Here is a 20383-nt window from a genome sequence, read left to right as displayed (position 1 = left end):
CTGTCCCTGAGGAGCTGCTGAAGGACGGTGAGACACAGGGGGCTGAGGGGTCTGTGGCACTGAAGGGACGGTGACCCTGAGCTGCTGCTGGGGCTGAGGGCTGTGGGGCAGCCGAGGGCCATGGTGGCACGGAGGTGACAGGGAAGTGGCACAGGCTCCATGTCTCAGGGGACGGGATGGCTCAGAAGGGACTGAGGGGGGTGAGAGGACTGTGAGGGGCTGAAGAAACTGAAGGGGGCTGGGGCTTCACCGAGAGCATGGCGGGGCTGAGGGGATGGAGGGGGCCAGCAGGGAGCACAGAGGGCTCCAGGGCTGCAGCTCTGCCAGGCCTTGGAAGCAATTCCAGAGCCTCCACTTTTGCCACAGCTGCCATGAAGACCTTGAGGACAGCCGGAGACTGACGGGAGCCAGCAGGGAGGAGCTGAAGGCCAGCAGCAAGAGCAGTGAACGGGGCCCTGCTGCTGCCAGCCTGGAGAGAGCCCGGCTGAGGCCACAGGCCCGGGGAGGCAGGTGGGGCTGAGGCTGCCGTGGGCTGTGGCCGTGGGCACTGCCCGGCGGGGCAGGAGCGGGCCCTGTCCGTGCTGGGGCTGCTCAGCGCAGCTGCCCCGGCTGGCACAGGGGCTGTCCTTGGGCAAGGCAGCTGTGCCGGCAGGGCCCGGGAGCTGTGCCGGCTCTGCCGGGCTGCCGGGGCTGAGGGACAGTCCCGCCGGGCTGCACTCACCACAGCCTGGCCCACCCGGCTGCTTTCTCTTTCTGACCCCCTGGGGAGGCTCTGACATTTCCTCTTAAATGATGGAAGCGCAGCTGCTGCCAAGGGAAATGTCCCCACACTCACCCAGTGTTCCCTTTGCTTGCCAGATGTCCCATCTGCTGTCCCTGTCCAGGAGCGCTGCTCTGCCCGGGAGGAGGAGACCAAGCGAGAGGCTTTGAAGATGGGGCAGCTGGGATCCCTCTGCTTGGAGTGCTGTTTACAGATACATGGACTTGAACATAGACAGGGGTTATTACATCTGTATTTCTGTATGTGGGTTGCTATTTGTATGGATTTATTTCCATGTGTATATTCTTGTATTTATGTATATTTATTTTGTTATGAATGTATGCTATTTGTATATATACATATATGTTTGAAATTACATATATGTGTATCAATTTATCTATGTATACATGGATATTGTTATATCTGTGTTAATTTCTATTTCTTATGGGTACAGTGGTGTAGGTATCTCTTTTGATATGATTTTTGTTATATGGCTTTTAAAACAGGAATATTGGTATTTGTATAGGTATATAAGTCTATTTGTATAGGTATATTTATCTGTTTATGGATGTAATTCTATTTACATATCTATGGACATATTTTTGTATTCCTAGATGGGCTTAATCCTTGTAGTAATATGTAATAAATTAAGTTGTTAAACGCCTAATTGATCTTTGTGTATAGTGAGTTTTTGTAGAGGTTGGCAAGAAATTAACTGAGGTTGGTATTTGTATATTATTACATACACAGGTTGTAATAATCTAATATATTCCTGTTTTTAACCTAAATTGAGATTTGTATAGTTCCGTATTGTCAGGGTGGGTGTAGCACTTTGTAATAAATGACATTTTTCAACTGAAATTGATTCTTGTGTATTTGTGGATCAGCAGTGTGGCTGTAGCAATCTGCAAGAAATGCCATTTGTCAGCTGCGATGGGTGTTCTGTGATTTGTGCTACCCAAAGCCGTGGGCAGATGTAAATGCTGGAGGATTTTGGCCATGCGAATCTCCGGCCATGCCCAGCACATGCCCCACCTGCACTCAGGCTGGGCAGGGGAAGCGCAGATTTGGGCTGGCAGCAGAGCCCCACGGTGGCTCAGAACTTGCTGCAGAGGCTTCTGCGAAAACTCCGGGGTTTCACTGAGAGTAGAACTCCAAGCAGGAGCAACCCTGGCAGGAGAAATCATTCACAATGAAAAACAGAGAGAAAATGTGGCAAAGCAGATGTGGGGATACTCTGTGAGGCTGATAAAATGCTCTGAATCACCCCTGTCTAGGCACGTCTTCTGCAAAAAGGTTTTGTTAAAAACTGAACACCTCCCATGAAATACAGATTGCACTTTCCCCTTAACTTACCTTGCTGTATGAGTGGAGACACTCTCTCCTTATCACTGAGAATCTTTGCCCTTCAGCACCTCACATTTAATCAAAGATGATGTACTACCACTTGGCACCATCAATGAAAACAGCCCTGTCCTCGTGGCAGTGTTTGCAAAGTCTTCCCTCCTCCTGTCCCCACATGTGACAGATGGAACCGTCCCCTTCTGTCCAAACTGTGCCTGAGCTGAGTGAGGGCTCCAGGAGCTCAGGAGGGTGCAAGAGCACCGCACGTGGGAAGGTTTAGCAAAGCTACCTAAGCACCAGTAAGCTCTGGGTTTGCCAGTCTTCCCCTGCAATATTGTCCTACTCAAGAATGATCTTGGAGGACACTATGCCTCCAGCTCACTCAAGTGAAGTTTTGCTTTAAGGCATGAATAGAAGAAAATGAAAATTGTGGTTTTTAGAGTGAAATTTGGGGGTTGGTGCGGCTGGGTTTGCTCCACTATTTTTGTGGAAAGTCGGCTAAAAGCTTTAAATTCCCAGCAGAAGCTGACTACCACCCAGACAGACCTGAATGAGGCCCAGGTGGGCTTGCTGCACGCTGGTCCAAGGGAAAAGCTGGAACAAAGTCCCCTTTTATTGCAGGTGGAGTCTGTACTGTATGGTGTCTCCAGGGCTGTCTGTGGTAAGACATGGCAATCCAGCCAGAAACTGTGGATATGAGAGTTCCAACAGCCGCCTGCTTCTCCAGGGTGAGGGACGAGGCCAGCCCGAAAGCCTGGAAGGTGCTCTGGGCACTGGAGAAGGCCAGGCTGTCCTTGTGCAGGGATGGCCTTCAAAGGGGACCTCACACCTTGTGCTGCTGACCAAGGGCAGCTGGTGGCCTTCCACAAAATGCTTCTTTTGTCCAGCTCTTGGAAAAGTTCCAGCCAGCAACAATTCCTGCTGCTCACACCAGCCCTTTGCAAGCAGGAGGAATTTCTATCAGCAGCCTGACAGCTTAGTGGCAGGAGAATAAAATACTCAGCTGAGTGTTATCATCTCTCTGTCAGAAGCCACATCCTCAGCCCCTCATCTCCAGTTGTCTCAGACGTGGAGGAAGCAGCAGGAAATCTCTGATCCTGGAAGGGAAAGCAGAAGGAGGAGAGGCAGTGGCTGGTCCCTGGGGCCTTGGGAGCAGTGAGAGCCATCCAGAAAAGGATCTCTGCTGGGCTGTGGAGATAAGAGAAACCAATCAGCAATGCTCTGTGTGAGACTGGAGCCATCTGTTAAAGTGAGCATGGAAATCTGACCTTGCAAAACAGAGGAAAAGGTGTCCTTGGCTATTTGCCAAAGCTTGCAGGGGCTCTGAGCCACCTGGTCTAGTGGAAGGTGTCCCTGCCCATGGCAGAGGGGTTGGATCTAGATGCTCTTTAAGGCCCCTTCCAACTCAAGCCTTTCTGTGAGTCTGAATTACAAACCCACAATGACAAAGAGAACACAGCAAACCTGGCCTCCACCGCATTATTGGAGGTTGCTGCAGTCACTTGTGTCACCTGGCGACTGGTTTGGATCTGGAGAAATTTTCATGGTCCCACAGTATTTCAGTGTGACTTTCCTGGTTCAGGGCCCCAAAAGATGCCAGAACAGATTATCTGCAAGCACAGAATTGGTTAAGCTGCCTGTGAACCTGATGGGAGAAGTGTATTCATGTTATTGCAGCATTTACCCTGTACAGGTGATATTTGGTTTCCATTTTGAAGATGAAATGTTCTTGCAGAATGCTTGTATATGCAGAAATACTGGCTTTAAATCCTAATTCCATCTTCACACCAGGATGTGTAATCCATCAGAAATGTTTAACACGGAGCCATATTAGCTTTGGGCTTGGTGGTATGGGTTGTTTAAAATATGTGATGAGTAATGGCAGCTCTAACAAATACCCCTCTTGTTAATTTGGGTCTTCCATTTATCAACCCTGTTGCATAGAAATCACTTCTTTACAGCAGAGACTAAATGAAATCCCTTCATACAGATGAGAATTGTGCAATTCAGGCTGATTAAAGGGGAAGTTTTCTGTTATTGGGAAAGGAAAATCTAGATAACCTGCTTGCTGTACATCCTGGAGGGGCTTTACAGTTAAGAGTGAAAAGGAAAAGGACATTTGTCTTAAGAAGTGTCTTGAAAGAGCTTTTTGTATTTCCAGAAGCAGCTACATTAATAATGACCTCCACAAGTAGAAATGCACAACAACCACTTAGGTGACTTTATCTGGCCATGATTTTTAGCTGCAATGCCAAAATCTCATCAAATATATTGTTATCCTTTAAACAAGGAAGGAGAGCATAAATACCAACAATTCTCATCAGCCCTCTGGGTTGGAAAGACCATTCAATTTATGCTCCCTTAGCTGTCAGCCTAAAGTCTGCTGCGCAAACCTTAGGTCTATGTTGGGCCTCATAAACTTCTTGAGCATCAACTTAGGTGCAAACCTGCTACAAAACCCTTCAGGCACAACACTGATTTAGAGTGGCAGGACTTCACTGTTCTAGCAGAGAATTTTATTTACTTGCTCCTGCAAATCATTTCCAGAGTGGAAGTGAAATCAGTGCCTTGCTATCTGGATGTGATAGGATTTTCCTCCTGTCCCAACAGACAACAGGAGAAAAGATTTGTTTCTATTATACCATTACATCTAAATCTTTGGTTTGAGAGCAAAAGGAAAATGTTCCTTTAAGAAGTTCTGCCTGGACTTTTTGGCATGAGGACAAACTGTGGTGTGCTGGCAGGAGCAGCACTGTCCCTGTGGGTGCAAACCCCCTGAAGGAAGAACAGGCTGCTGTCACAGGGGCCACACCTGCAGCATGAAAACCCACCACACCATTAACTCCATGCAAACAAAACACAAGTGACTCAGCTCTGCATCCTCAGCAAGGACTTGCCTCTGCAGAGATGTTACTGACAGACTCAGCTCTTGTTTGCAGGGGCTGTTAAATTGTCACACAAATCAACCACCCCTCCCTCTCTTGTCCTTCTTGGCATCCGGCTGCTGAGCTGCTGCTGAGAAAGAAGAGGCAGAGTCCTTCAGGGCAAACGGGGACTTTCCAATGGGCAGAAAGTTCCTCCTTTCTTTTGTTTTCAGTGACAACAGAGGGGTTTGTCTTCAGTCCCTGTGTCAGCAGGGAAATTGTGCCTGCCCGTCACACCTAGGATCTGAACAACCTGGATTTTTCTTGGTGTAAAACCCACAGTTACCTGACCTTCTGCAGGAATATGGAGAGAAGAGTCAAAAGGGATTCCTGGAATGTTGCAATAAGCAGATAGTGGTATTAAACATATATAGATAAAAAGGCATAAAAGCTCATAAAAGTGTATGGAACTGATGTAAACCTAATAAAAAGAAGCATTTTATTGTAATAAAGAGTGAGGGTTGCAGACCACAGTGTGAGAAATAGCTACCCACTTTTCATAGTTTAGGAAAGTTTATTAAACCTTATTAAGAATACAACAGAAGATTGAATGAAAAAAAAAGGTTACAGCACTGGGAGCAAAAGATTTTCCTCACCATGTGCTCAGCCCCCTCACAATGGAGGTTTTCCCTGTTTAACCCTTTAACCCCTCCTGAAGTTCTATCCATCAACCCCTTCTTCGCTGTCTGCTGGTGGAGATCTCTTCCTCAAATCCTGAATGGGGGTCAGGTGTGGCCGTAGTGCCAAGCCAGCCCTCCCAGATGTCCCAACCACAGCTGTCCCTTGATAACCACGTGAGGGGTACAGCACAACTATAAATCTATAAACTTTGCTTAACCTATATACATTGTGAAAAATGCCAATCACTTGTTTTTAAAATTTTAAAAGTTTAATAGTAATAAAATGGTTATAAAAATAGTAATGCAATTAGAAAAATTTGGACAAGTTGAATTAGGACAATATGAGACGATAAAGACAAAGAGTTACAGATGTCTGGGTACCTTTTTCTGGGCAGCAGGAGCCCGGAAAAGGACCCCTGTTAACGAAGGATTAACCCTTAAAAACAGTAGCCCATTGCATATTCATACAATTCATACGTGATGCATAAATTCCATTCAAACACAAGATTCTGTCTGGTCATCATCATCTTCTTCCTTCTAATCCTAACAGTGCCTTCGAGGCAGGAAGAAGTTCGTTTCTTCTGATAAGAGGGCAATACATTCTTTTTTCTGAAAGATCCAGGTGTCCTGTGGCTGCTATCTGGTGCGAGTGCCTCATTCCTTTCTTAAAAAAATCCCACTGACATAGTTCTTATTTTAACTACAAAAGTTACCTTTTAATTACAAGACTACATTTATCATATTATTAAAAGGTTAATACAGCACTACTAATCAATCCATCAAAATACATATGGTAAATATCTGCATAGAGCCATATAATATGCGTTTTTCACACACATTATATTTGTCTATTAATTGTGAGAGTCAATCATCATATGACTCTGTCTATCCTGTCTATCACAACAGGAAAAGAAGTTTCTGGTGGAAGGGACGCTGGTTTTAAAGGTAGGACCTGTTCTTGAGGTTTGATTTGTTCCCTTTTTCAGATTACAAGGAAGTCATGGTGTTCCAGAGTAGAAGCTAGTGCCAAAAGTTTGAGAACAGGATGTGATAAGATCACCAGAGTATTTTATCTGTATCTAGGAAGAAGCCTTGCAGAGCTCCTCTTTGGCTTTTAGTGAAAGTAGAAGTCCTATTTTTACCAAGAATTTTGATCTCTTGGTGTTTTGGAGGAAGAAAAAGAAAACAATAAAGCACCTGAAGTCTGCATTGAGGTGAGGTGCATCCCAGAAGACTGAGGGCTCACCAAGGCAAGAGACCCTCCTGGGACCGTGGTCACAGGGGTTTTCAGGTGAAGGGAGAGACGAGAATGTTGACTTCATGTTCAGAAGGCTTGATTTATTATTTTATGATATATATATTACATTATAGCTATACTAAAAAGAAAAAGAAGGTTTCCTCTCAGGAGCTTGCTAAGCTAAGAGTAGAAAAGAATGGCAACAAAAAGCAGCTCTCTCAGACTCTGTCCAAGATAGATTGGTCCTTGATTGGCCATTCATTATAAACATCCAAGATGGGCCAATCACAGGTGGACCTGTTGCATTCCACAGCAGCAGATAACCATTGTTTACATTTTGTTGCTGAAATTGCAGCTTCTCAGAAGGAAAAATCTTAAGAAAGGATTTTTCATAAAAGATGTCTGCAACATGTCACCTTTTTCTATTTAGTTAATTAAAAAGAAAAGTGTTTGTAATTTTCTCTTCTGGGCTCATGCAGAGGAAAGGACAAACACTTGACAGGTTATCTGTTGCCAATCAAACTTCACTCAAGTGCTCCTGTGGAATGAACAGGGAATTTCTTCACCTGTAGAACATAAAATTCTATCATATCGCTAAAACAATTTTACAATATAAGAAAATGCAAAAACAATGCAAACAAAGACCAAGTCCAAGGAGCTGAGTTTCAGGAAAAGTCCATGGACTGAAGATGTTCCTCTTTCCATCTCTGAAAGTCCCTTTTGGTCCTGAAACAGGCTTGCTACAGAAAAATCTATCAATACTTATCAAAAGTCCATTGACAGTCATCAAACAATTTCAAACAATTTGAGAAAATTTCTGGAATGTGGAATGTCTTTGCCACAACCCTTTACTGAACAACTTGGGCTGAAGCTAATTTTTGGCACTTCAATGCTTTTGAACTGCTGCTGGCTCTTTCAACCCTTTTTACTTATTTTAATTTTTTTTTTTTTTTTTTTTTTTTTGTCAGAAAGAGCAGCAGCAGCAGAGGAGCCAGAGAGAGGACCCAGATCTGGCCCACAAAAAGGCAGGCCAGGACCAGAAAGGGAAAGCAAAATCCCCACACCCATCAGGAGGCCGGACGGTGGCCCTGGCCCAGGGATGTCAGCCCAACAGCCCGGGCCCAGACCCCGAGGCAGGCTCTGCCGTGCCACAGGCCTGCACTCTGCTGCCAGTACAATGGCAGAACGAGTGATGAAACGCTTCTTTTCCCCAAAATCACCAAGGCATGCCAGCAGCGGGGGAATTGAAGCTGTCCCAAGGATCTTCATCTCATGTCTGGGAATGTTTGTTCCCCACAATTATTCTTTTTATGCTTCCCTCCAGAAATACTGTCATAATCTAATGCTTCCAGAGAAACGTTTCCTACTTTTTGGGAAATTCCTTTTGCTGCCCTCCCAGACCAGGCCAATTCCCAGGGCTCCTTCCCAAAGTGAGGTGCAGCCCATGGTCTCCACTCTCCAGGTGGAACAGAAGGAAGCACAGAGTTTGCGGCTGTGGGAGAGGAGCTTCTCTTTCCTGCCTGCTTTCCTTTTGGGACAGGTTGGTGTGTGCTCATTTGATAAATGCAGATTAAACTCTGAAGCAGCTGTGTTTCAAACTGCTCCCTTCTCCAACTCTTCTGTGGGTATCCTTGGACAAAAGGCCTCTTGGTGGGAGCGCCCTGTGGCAGGTTAAGGAAGGAGATTGATATTTCAGGGTTGTGACTGCTGAAAGCAGCTGGTTTCTGGAGGTGACCAGAGCTGGGAGTGGCTCCTTTTCTCACCTGCCTGAAGAAAAGGAAGTTGCAAAGTGGGAATTTCATTTGTGCAGATGGCCATCAGGAGTGTTTGCCAAGAGATGGGCTGGCAGAGAGGCAGGTCTTGGGCTAATCTGGCTGTGTGTTTGTTTTGATGGTGGGGAGGGTCAGAAATGCAGACACAGCAGCTGAAGGAACAGTGTGATTTACTGTAATGGAAAAGTGCAAAAAAGAGTCAGGAAAGGATAAGCTAAGCAATGCACCTCAGCATTATTACAAAGGGTGCCTCTGGGGATTCAGGAAGATCCATCACCAGGTACCCCAATGCTTTCCCCTTCATCCAGAGCTGCACATCAGCTGGGGGAAGCTGTCCCAGCCCAGCCCTGCAGAGCCACGGCCGGGAACCGGGAAATCCTGCGGTGCCTCCACCTTTGGCGGCCACGAGGCTCCCGAGTGCGCTGTGAGAGTAGCCCGGCTCTGACAGTGCTGGACGAGCAATGTGCCAGAGCTTCTGCTGGGGCACAGCTGGTGTCATTCTCCTCTTGGTTTTCTCCCCGAGCCTGCCCAGGGCTCAAGGAGGAACCAAGGCCAGGTGTGGCCTTGTCCATTTTCCTCATGCAGAAAGGTGAAGACATGTTTCACCAGTGAATGGATGCAACAATCCTTTTGAAAATAACACTTGGTTAAGAAGCAGATACATGGAACATTTGGTTGGGATGGTCTCCTAGAAGGCAGCTTTGGCTCAGGGCCTGTTGTTGAGGCTTCAGTCAGGGTCTGTTGTTCAGGCCTTAGTTCTTCAGTATTTTGTGGTGCAAATCACACCTGTGCAGAGCTGGAAACAAACAAGTCTGGTTTTAGCACATTTGAGAGAGGGAACAGGATTAGCCCTGCAAGGCCAGGCTGGGGCCAAGAGCAGAAGGCCAGCACCCTGCTTTGCCTACAGGCAGCCCTGCAGAGCAAGCAGCCCCTCCTGCCCAGGGGCTGAGGTGCCCGAAGCTGCCTCCCCGCTGTGCAGCTCTGCAGAGCCCGCGGGGCGCAGGGTCCTGGGCAGCCAGGGCAGCCCGGCTGCCTTGGGGCACAAGGAGTGCCCAGAGAGAAGCTGCTGCCCTTTGCTTTGGAACTGTTCCTCAGAGTCTTGTCATTCATCCACAGTGTTTGATGTGTTTTCCTTTCCTCTCCCAAATTTAACACAGCTTTTTGAGAAAATTGACTGACGTAGCTGCTGCTGCTGCTGGTGGTGGTGCTTTTGTCTGCAGGTGAGGGCAGGTGATTTGGACCAAAGACAGAGTCCGTTAACACCCCAGCCTTTGCCAAGTCAAGAAAGCCATTCACAACTGGGCTACCAGTGCTGAGCAGTTTTCCTAGGTTTTGGAAAGCTACCACCATAAGAAACCCAATAGATTTTCCTCCAGGAGGATATCAGCAGTAGCATGATGCCAATATTTTCCACCCCTTTTCTGTGTCCTTTAAGAGTTCCACAGTACCCAGAAGGAATGAAACGACCTGTGATAATGTGATTTGAGTGCTCTGTGTTGTTTGTTGCCACATGAGTGTTCATGAGAAGCTGGACACCCCACTCGTGGCTCTGTCGAGTTAAATTCATCCCAATTCTGTGCAAACAGCAGCCCTGAGATGCTGAGAAGAGCAAGCACAGTGGGAGGGTGTGCATGCACGCACCCGGGGGCTGACTGCTCTGTGGGCAGAAGGTTTTGCACTGTTGTAAATCTTCACTCTCTCGAGCTGAAAGACTATTTCAAATATACATCTTAAATGAAAAGATATATCAAAAAATAAAATTGTCCAAAAATACATGTGCGTTAAATTTCATGCATTTTATATATTATATATTTTGATTAATATAATATAATATAATATAATATAATATAATATAATATAATATAATATAATATTATATTATATTATATTATATTATATTATATTATATTATATTATATTATATTATATTATATTATATTATATTATATTATATTATATTATATTATATTATATTATATATATGAGATCATTTTTGAAGCCATTGCTTGTGGGGGATATTAGATGATCTCCTAGTGTTTGTACATTTTTCCTTTCTGCTACTGCTGATCCTAGCAGCAACTCCCTGTAAGTTCTTCCAGGTCACTTCACACAAAGGGATTCCATCATTTCAGTGCCTGTGAGAGCTTGGCACTGAAATGCCAAGTTGATTCCCAGCTCTCCAGCCTCCTTCTGGATTTTGGGGCATCTCAGCACTTGTGTCCATGGCCCTTCCTTCATCCCCAGCCTGCAGCAGTCACAGTCGCTGCTGCCTCCCCCTTGCTGCAGCTCATTTGCCTCAGTGCTGCCAAAGGCAGCAGAGCTGGCTCAGGATCCGTGCTGGCTTCTGCTCTCTGGGATGAGCTTCAGGGGGACACTTGGAGCACTTTCCTAAAGAGCTGCCCGTGGGATGAGGGATTTGTCCTCCCCGGGTGGCTCCTGCTTGGATTCTGTGCTCATGGAGCCCCGGAGTTTTCTCAGCAGCCTTGGCAGTGAGTTCTGAGCCAACGTGGGGCTCTGCTGCCCGCCCAAATCTGCGCTTCCCCTGCCCAGCCCGAGTGCAGGTGGGGCATGTGCTGGGCATGGCCGGAGATTTGCATGGCCAAAATCCTCCAGCATTTACATCTGCCCATGGCTTTGGGTAGCACGAATCTACACTTACTCCAGTTGAAACATTGCATTTCCTGCAGACAGTTACACCCGCACTGCTAATGTACAAATACACAAACATTAACTTATGTTTAAAAATGAATTTTTTTTTAAATTGCAACACCTGTGCTACCAATACAGAAACACAAAATATCAATTTATGATTAAAATCTAATTTATTCTGAGAATTGTGCTATGTAAATATATACAGATATCAACTTCAGTAAAAAAAATTACTTTATTGCAACCCTCTGCAACAACTCACTGTACACAAATGTTGAAGTTTCTGAATTGAAGTTTAACAATTAATTACATATTACTACAACCATACAGCCCATATACAAATACAGAAACATCAATATCTCTCTCTCAAGAATCTCAGATCCAGAACTAAATAAATAGAATTTTAGAACTATACAACTCCATACATAATAAATAGATGTAAATACATATATAAGCATAACAATATAAAGATGTAAACATGCATTACATATTTCATGACACATAACATGACAATATAATACAAACATAACAAACCTGTCTATAAATACACAAATATCAATGGACCAATAAAAAAATCCATACAACCCCAGCAACAGAAATGCACAGCTACAGAGCTGTACAAGTATGTGTGGTGGTTTGACCAGGAAGAAGTGGGAATTCTGGGAGGCTGTGGTCAAACCAATGGATGCTCGGAGTTTGATATTGGCACCTGGTGTAGCCAGTGCGGTTTGGACACACCTCCGAGAATACACAGGGGTTAAAAAGCAGAGCTCTGGCCCTGAGAGGCCCTCTTGGGACGTCGAGGAGAAGAGATCAGATCTCCCTCCCCTGTGCAGCTGCTGCTGCTGGGCGGGGGAGGGGCAGCCATGCGGTAGACCCGGGGCCTGGACAGAGATGGGGGTGAGAAGGCCCTCAAGGATGGAAGGGTGGAGGAGAAGCCCCAAGAGACATCGGGCAGACATTCCCCCCCCCCCCCCCAGGAGGGAGAGAGAGGGAGAGTCGGCGAGACAGAATGTGATAGCAGCCGGCCCAGGAGGAGAAGGGGGGGAGAAGGGTGCAGCCCGGCCGGCCGCAGCAGCAGCGCATGTGGGAGTATCGTCGTTCTGAGACAGGCAGAGACTGAAATTTTTAACCCCTTTCTTTCATGATTGGGGCCTTGCAAGAATGCTGAACCTCCTCGGAGCTGACTAAGAAGGGAGATAAGAGATAAGATGAAACAAGGACCTGGCCCGAAGGACGTAGAGAAGACTGGCTGAGTGAAGAGAGAGATGCTTGGAATGGCCTTTTGGCTGGACTTTTCTTGTGAGCATGGACTCAGTTTGTTCCTGTGACAGAGAGACTGCACTTAGGGGGCGGCAGTGCCTCAGAACCAGGAGGGTTCATCGTGGGGACCCCTCGGCCCCAGGGGGTTGGAAAAATATGGGGGGGACAGATGTCCCAAAGCAGAGACTGTGCCTTTTTGGAGTGAGACAAGGCATCCTTAAAAGACAACCCTAAAAGCAGCTCTGGTCCATGCACGGTGGTGAGAGCACTGGGCATGGAAGGAACATGTCACAAGCGGCAAAAGGACTTTTTCCGGGCGGTGCCGAGTGACATGGAAGCACACGAGGTTTCAGCGTGTTTCCAGGGGAAGCCTATGGAACAAGTAGGACTCCTCTCCTCTTCATGAACTGAAGTTTGAGTATACTAAAGTGTGGTGCCAGGCTGGGCAGTTGGTGATTTGGGAGAATGTATCAGATTGGGAAATTCAGGTAGTGGGGAGGAGGAAAGTGGTTTTTTGTAAGGTTTTCAATTTTTGTTTTTCCTTTTCCTTATAGTTTTTCCCTATTTTCCTGTAGTTAGGTAATAAAGTGTTCTTTATGTTTAAACTGGAGCCTGTTTTGCTTATTCCTGGTCACATCTCACAGCAGACACCAGGGTGAGGGCATTTTCATGGGGGCACTGGCTCTGTGCCAGGCTCAAACCATGACAACTGTAGATCTACTCTCTTTTATACACCATACACCTATCACCTGCACGATCACAAACACAGTGCACTGGCCACACACATTAACCATACAGCAACACAGTGTCCGGACATCACACACACACACACAAACAAAACACACACGGGCTCACCAGTTCTGCTCTATCAGAACTATGAATCCCCAATACACACATACACGGGTTCAACCGGCTTACCCCCAAAGCCGCTAGCGGTCTGCTCTATCAGAACGACGAACCCTGTCTCTAATACAGCTGCTCTATCAGCTGAACCCCGTCTCTAATGCAGCTGCTCTATCAGCTGAACCCATGAACCCAGACGTCTCTGGGTGGTTTACTCCCTTTCTCTCCTTCCTCCCCCCTGGGGCCCCTCAGTACATACCATATCTTCCTCCGCAGGCCAGCGAGTCGTTGTCTGTCCTCGCAGGTGGCAAGTTGAGACAAGCGGAGCCCCACCAGGAAAAAAAATCCTAGGGCGCGCCTTGGAGGTCCGTCTATCCCCCCTGCCCCCGCAGGGACAGAGAACTTCTGGCTGGCTCGCCAAAATGTTCTGCGGAGAAAAGAAGAAACCTCACAACTTTATAAAAGTTGTAAAGCTCTGTATGTTTATTTACGGCGCCGGACGCACACAGAGAAAAATTCTCTTCAAAAGGCATGCGTACCCCTGAAAATTTTAGACCTCCTTTTATCCCCCTTCCAAATACATATGCATACAGTTTCATAATCGGTTCATACATATTCATCCTGCATGACACTTAGCACCAGTTCTTCTTTATCAAAGGAATTTCTAGGTTGGGGCAAATTGACCTCGTGGTCTTTTCTGTTTTTCTTTCTCTGTCTCCTTGCTGTCTCGGCATGCGAGCTTTTCCTTCAGCTTTGGCCTCACAGACTTTTCACCGTTGTTAGACGCTTCAGCTAATTCAGGATGGATCCCTACTCTGTCTCAGGACTGTGTTTAAAAAATGCTCTGTCAGAATGTCTCAGGAGACACAACTGATCTGGGCACTGGTGACACTGAAAATCATGAGGATGCCCCAGAAAACTAAGGCACTGTGAAGTAAAAGGAGGAGGTAGAGAAAACCTGCCTCAGCCATCAGCCCTGGCACAAGCTGCAGAGCCCCAGGAAGGTTCAGCACAAACCATTCAGCATCTGATGGGCACTGGCCACCCACAAGGAAAACCTGACCCAGACCTGAGTCCCTTGTAGGTGACACTGGGACCCTGATCTGATCCCACTGAGCCCTGGGAGAACAATGAGCCTCTTTAGAATCCATCCCTTGGCATGTTCTTGAGACAGACTGGCAGAAGCTCTCAGGCACTGGGCTGAGGAGATCCCTTTGCTGATGGCACTGCTGGGATGGAGGCCAGCTCTCTCACAAAAGCTGTCATTGTGGTCCCTGCTTCCAGAGCTCTAAGACCTCAGAGCACAACAAGGGCTCCAAAGGGGAGTGTGGAGGAGCCGAGAGGAGCTCTGAAAAGATCACATGCTGGTGCTCCCTGTCTGTGCTGCTGTGCTGCTGTGCTGCAAAGCATCACAGCTTTTACAAAAGTCTCAGTGGAAGGATAGCAGAGAAAGCATTTGAAGCAGGGTCCTTTATTTTGTTTAAAAAACCAAAGCACAATTCCCAATTTAAAAAATATCTGAGTCAAATTCAAGAGGAAAACACTTAAATAGAAGAGGGATGAATAATAAGATTATGTTGTGATCAAGATGATCACAAGAAAAACAAAACTATCCACCCACCACACTACCAATACATGAAAAGGTAGACTGAGTCTGTAATGACTTACACTCTAAATCTTATGCTGTACAAAAGGGGTACTTTATTCCTATTGAAAAGCATCCAGTCATCATCTTTCTTATGCCATGCTTGAGCTCCTGGTTCCTCAGGCTGTAGATGAGGGGATTCAGGGCTGGAGGCACCACCGAGTACAGAACTGACAGGGCCAGATTCAGGGATGGGGAGGAGATGGAGGGGGGCTTCAGGTGGGAAAATATACCAGTGCTGAGGAACAGAGAGACCACAGCCAGGTGAGGGAGGCAGGTGGAAAAGGCTTTGTGCCGCCCCTGCTCAGAGGGGATTCTCAGCACAGCCCTGAAGATCTGCACATAGGAGAAAACAATGAACACAAAACAACCAAATAACAGAAAAGCACTAACTACAATGAGCTCAAGTTCCCTGAGGTAGGATTTGGAGCAGGAGAGCTTGAGGATCTGGGGGATTTCACAGAAGAACTGGCCCAGGGCATTGCCATGGCACAGGGGCAGGGAAAATGTATTGGCTGTATGCAGCAATGAATAGAGAAAGGCACTGGCCCAGGCAGCTGCTGCCATGTGGGCACAAGCTCTGCTGCCCAGGAGGGTCCCGTAGTGCAGGGGTTTGCAGATGGACACGTAGCGGTCGTAGCACATGATGGTCAGGAGGGAAAATTCGGCAGAAATGAAAAATACAAACAGAAAGAGCTGTGCAGCCCATCCTTCGTAGGAGATGTCCCTGGTGTCCCAGAGGGAATTGTGCATGGCTTTGGGGACAGTGGTGCAGATGGAGCCCAGGTCGCTGAGGGCCAGGTTGAGCAGGAAGAAGAACATGGGCGTGTGCAGGTGGTGGCTGCAGGCTACGGCGCTGATGATGAGGCCGTTGCCCAGGAGGGCAGCCAGGGAGATGCCCAGCAAGAGGCAGAAGTGCAGGAGCTGCAGCTGCCGCGTGTCTGCCAGTGCCAGCAGGAGGAAGTGCCTGATGGAGCTGCTGTTGGACATTTGTTCATTTTGGCATCATGGGCTGTTGAAAGAAGACACTGATAAGCTGGGAAAGAATTAATTGTTTACACTTATGCTTTTGTATTACAAATCCCCTAAAATATACTTCCTTTTTGGGGGAATTTGCTGGACCTTTTTACCTCTGAGATCAGGTTTGTGCTGCTGCCTTGTCTTGTGCATTGCTCTCTGCCAGAGCACCGGGGAGCTCAAAGGGAAAACAGGGCTCCCTGTGCCCCAGTACAATCAGACCCACTCGTCCCACACAGGTGCACTTTGCTCATTTTACCTCTCACTATTTCACGGTGATTGCACTTATAACTTGATTGAACAATAAAGAGGAATTTTTGAATGCTCCAGTTTAAAAATAATTTTCTCCAAATCCTTCTCTCTTTCCCTGTCCACCTCAATGGAAGGGATATCAAGGGTTGATCTGGCTCTCTGCTGCCTGGAGGTGTGCCTACCGGGAGCTGTTTCTCTCTATCCAAGCTTTGTCCCTGCCAGTGCTGCCAGAGCCCAGCCCAGCCCTGGGGGCTCAGCTCTGCCCTGCAGACCCCTCCCAGCACTGGGCACTGCCCAGGGGCATCTCCCTGGCAGCAGGGTCTTAAGGGCAGGCCAGACAAAGAGAGATGCTGCAAGCCAAGGAGCTGCTGCTGCTTTCTGTAGGGAGAGGAGGCTGAGGAGGCACTTTCTGAGGGAGATCTGAGGCCCATGTGCTGATGCCCAGGCTGAGAGTGCAGGAGTCTCAGTGACACGGGTAAAGCTGACAGCCCCTTTCCCTTCCCTTTAGGACAAAGCTGAGAGCAGCCCTGGCCACGCAGCACCATCTCCACAGCAGGAGGAATCTGCCCTGATGGGGGTGGCTCCTTCCACCTCCAACTTCTCCCCTGCAGCGCCCATGGGGAGCTGCCAGGAAGGCTGAGAGCTGCCCCTGGCAGGTGGCACATGCCTGGGCTGGCCAAGAGCCCTGAGGGCTGCAGGAGCTGCTCTGCATGACAGCCCTGGGCAGCCCTGGCTGCAGCGGCAGCTTCACCCCCTGCAGCCATCCCTGGCAGCAGGAGCCATCCTGCCCTGTCCCTCTGATGGTGCCCAGGGCAGCCCCGCTCTGCAGCACATCCTCCTCCTCCTCCTCCTCCTCCTCCTCCTCCTCCTCCTCCTCCTCCTCCTCCTCCTCCGGTGCCACAGAGAAACTGGGAGAGTCCTCCTGACACATCCCCCAGGTTGTGGGGTGTGCTGGCTCCAGGAGATCCCGCCAGGAGCAGAGGGTACATTGTCCTGCACCCACACACTCACCATGCACAGGGCTGTGAAGATCTTTCCCCAAGTGAAGTCTCAGCTCAATGTCTTCCCAATCCTATTGCCTTCAGCCTGTCTCTGCCTGGCTCCTGTCCCCTCAGTGCCTGCAGGCAGAGCCCTCAGCCCTTCTGGGCTGGGAGAGGAGCTGGTGCTGGGAAGAGCTGTTCCTTTAAAGCTCAGCAGCACAGACACAGCACAAGAAATTTAATGAGCCTCTTGGGGATTTGGTGTTGTTTACATCAGAACCAGTCCATGAGAGTGTCTTCAAAAACTTCTTAAGAACTCAAAATTAAATTGAAACTCCAAAGTTTCTTGAAGTTTTAATGGGTCCCACTGAGAAAGCGTCCCCAGGTTCCAGTTAGAGCAGAACACTGGAGGCAGTAATGACAGCTGGGGACAAACAAGGCCAAGGTGTCTCTGGTGCTGAGCAAACCTGGATGTGGTTGAGGAATGCCAAGGGCCAAGGCCTGAGCCCCAGCCCCTGGCCAGGCAGATCCTGTCCCTCCCTCCTTGCTCAGGGCCCTTCCCAGGATGGGCACTGGCATGTGGGGATGTGCAATGGCAAGGGCAGGAGCATGGGGCGGCCCCTGCCAGGCTGCTGAGCAGGGACAAGGAGGCAATGAGGCCCCAGCCCTGCAAGGGTCACTTATCTCCTGCTCCTGCCTCAGGCCCAGGGCAAGCAGCCATGGCCAAAGTGCTGCCTAAGATGGCTCTGGCAGGGCTGTCTTGTAGCTGCTGCCCATCCCTGTGCCCTGTGCAGCCCAGGCTGTGCTACGGTGTCTCTGCCCTGTGCCTGTTATAAATGAGAAGCTTGACTAGGCCAATATTCAAGCAGCAATCAATTTATTATTTAATATTGTAAAGTATGAGCAATACAGCACTGGGTACAATGGGGGAAATTTTCCCTCCAACTGCACACCAGCAGTTGAGGCTTATAGGTATTTATAGGGATACTCATCAGCTTTCTCAGCAGTTTCTATTCCAATTTTACTCATCAGCACTTTCTATTCCCAATTTTTCTGTCGCAATTCTATACACTATTGTGATTAAGTTTTTCTCAGGATGTATCCCAAAAAGGAGTATGACCAGATGGTGGTGGTCCAGTTTCTGAAAAAAGAAAGATGGATCCCATCTGGTGGAGTCCAGTTCCCCAGATGTGGCTCCACCTTTTGATTACAGAGACTATAAATCTAACAGTGATGTCCAGCTTCCCTTGGTCAAAAATGTAAATCCTCGAGTTGATGTTCATTTTCCTTTCTCAAGATGTTTTTCTCTGTTTTGTTAAGGTGTGAGATAAGCAGGTTTCCCTTATATATATTCCAAAGCTATAGTTTCAAGGATACAAGCAATATTCTAAAATTACACTTCAAAAGGTTATTATTGCAGAGTTCTTGATCGATTAACTACAAGCTAAGAGCAACATCCTTAATGCTTTAATTCAAATGCTCCTCAATCAACCAAGGTTAATTGCAAACAAAAGATAGGTTCAAAGGCCTTCTTCCATACTTTATTTTCTTCAGTTATTATTAGAATTCGCAACCGTATCATTGTCGGTCTCCACACATATTGCAATCACAAATACACACATTGCCTGTTTGTACCTGACACGAAACACAGCTTTGTATTTCACATGTGTCACAGCTGGCACTTGAAACACTGCATGTCCTCTGAGCAATACAGCATGGGCGATATTCCACCATCCAAAGGCTGCAAGATCAGCTCCGCAGGGCATGGAGGACTCGGCCTCGTGTGTGGGGGCTCAGCTGGCTGCGCTGCTGGAGCTGTGCAGAGAGCTGATGCCAGAGGCTCTGTCTGCTGTGGCCACCTGAGCCAGTGGAATTTTCTGTTTCTTTAAGATTTTTCTTTTCTTCTTTTCCATTTTTTATCTCTATTGTAAAGAAATAAATTATACCGTATATATAATTCTACCTATTATTATACATTATAGATTACTGTAAATAAATAAATTCTAGAATGTGTTATGATACACAGACTGCCAGTGATAGTGGATCCCTGGAAAAAATTTAGGATAGAATCTAAAATGTTAGGCTTCATGCTTTCCCAGATCAACTGCACCTGCGTAAGCAGTATGATAAATTATATAATTGTTAGATGTGATGATTGTTTAATAATTAAGTGTAATTATTATATAACCATAAGAAGAATAATGAGAAACTATGAAGGAAATTCAGAGAGGGGCTAAATTTATGTATACAATAGAACAATATAAGTTTAATAATTAACGTGAAAGTTATGTAGCGATAGAGTATAAAACATGATCATATCGGATGTATGGTCGGAATCAGATTTGGGTTGAATGTACCCCGATTCCCAGAGCTCTTAATAAAAAGCAACACATATAATCCCCCGTGATTTTGTGGTTTTGAACGCTAAAACCGGGAGCATTCCTTTGCTGCACAGGGTCTGTAGGGCAACAGGCAGGAAAGGGTAAAAAGGGAGCTCGTGCACAGCAACAGAGCAAGCTGATAGGTCCGGAGGCCCTGAAGGAGGAAAAGGGTTCTTGGGCTCAGCAACCTGCCCAGGTGTGCAGTGTTGCAGGGGAAATGGCCAGAGGTCCCTTGGCCTGTGGTGGTTCTGCAGAAGCCTTTGTGCTGGTGACAGAGCGGCTGGGCAGGGGCCGGAGCTGCGGGGACCCCTGTGAGAGCGGTGCCCGGAGATGGCCACAGGCCCTGTGCCAGGCAGGAAGCGCCATCCGTGTCCTCCTGCCCGTGTGCTGCTGGCTGCCTTGCTGAGGGCTCCCAGGTGCCCCTGGACGGGGCTGCTGTGGTGCTGCGGCGCTGCTGCCGGGCAGCTTGGCTGGGCTGGGGCAGAGCCTGAGGGGCTGGGGCGCTGGCAAGCCCTGAGCAATGGGCTGTCAGAGGCCACAAGCCGCCCCCCGGCAGCTGCCCGCCTTGTTTCTGCCAGAGCTGACTTGCCAGAGGGACCCTGGGCACTGTGGAACTAACAGCATCAGTGTTGTTGGAAACCCAAATGCAGGGAAATCTCAGACCTTTGGTCTTGTCAGCAAAGCTTAGAATTAAAA

This window comes from Zonotrichia albicollis, chromosome 24 (assembly GCF_047830755.1).
Source record: "Zonotrichia albicollis isolate bZonAlb1 chromosome 24, bZonAlb1.hap1, whole genome shotgun sequence".
In the NCBI taxonomy this organism is placed as follows: Eukaryota; Metazoa; Chordata; class Aves; order Passeriformes; family Passerellidae; genus Zonotrichia; species Zonotrichia albicollis.
Note: the sequence above shows the minus strand (reverse complement) of the source record.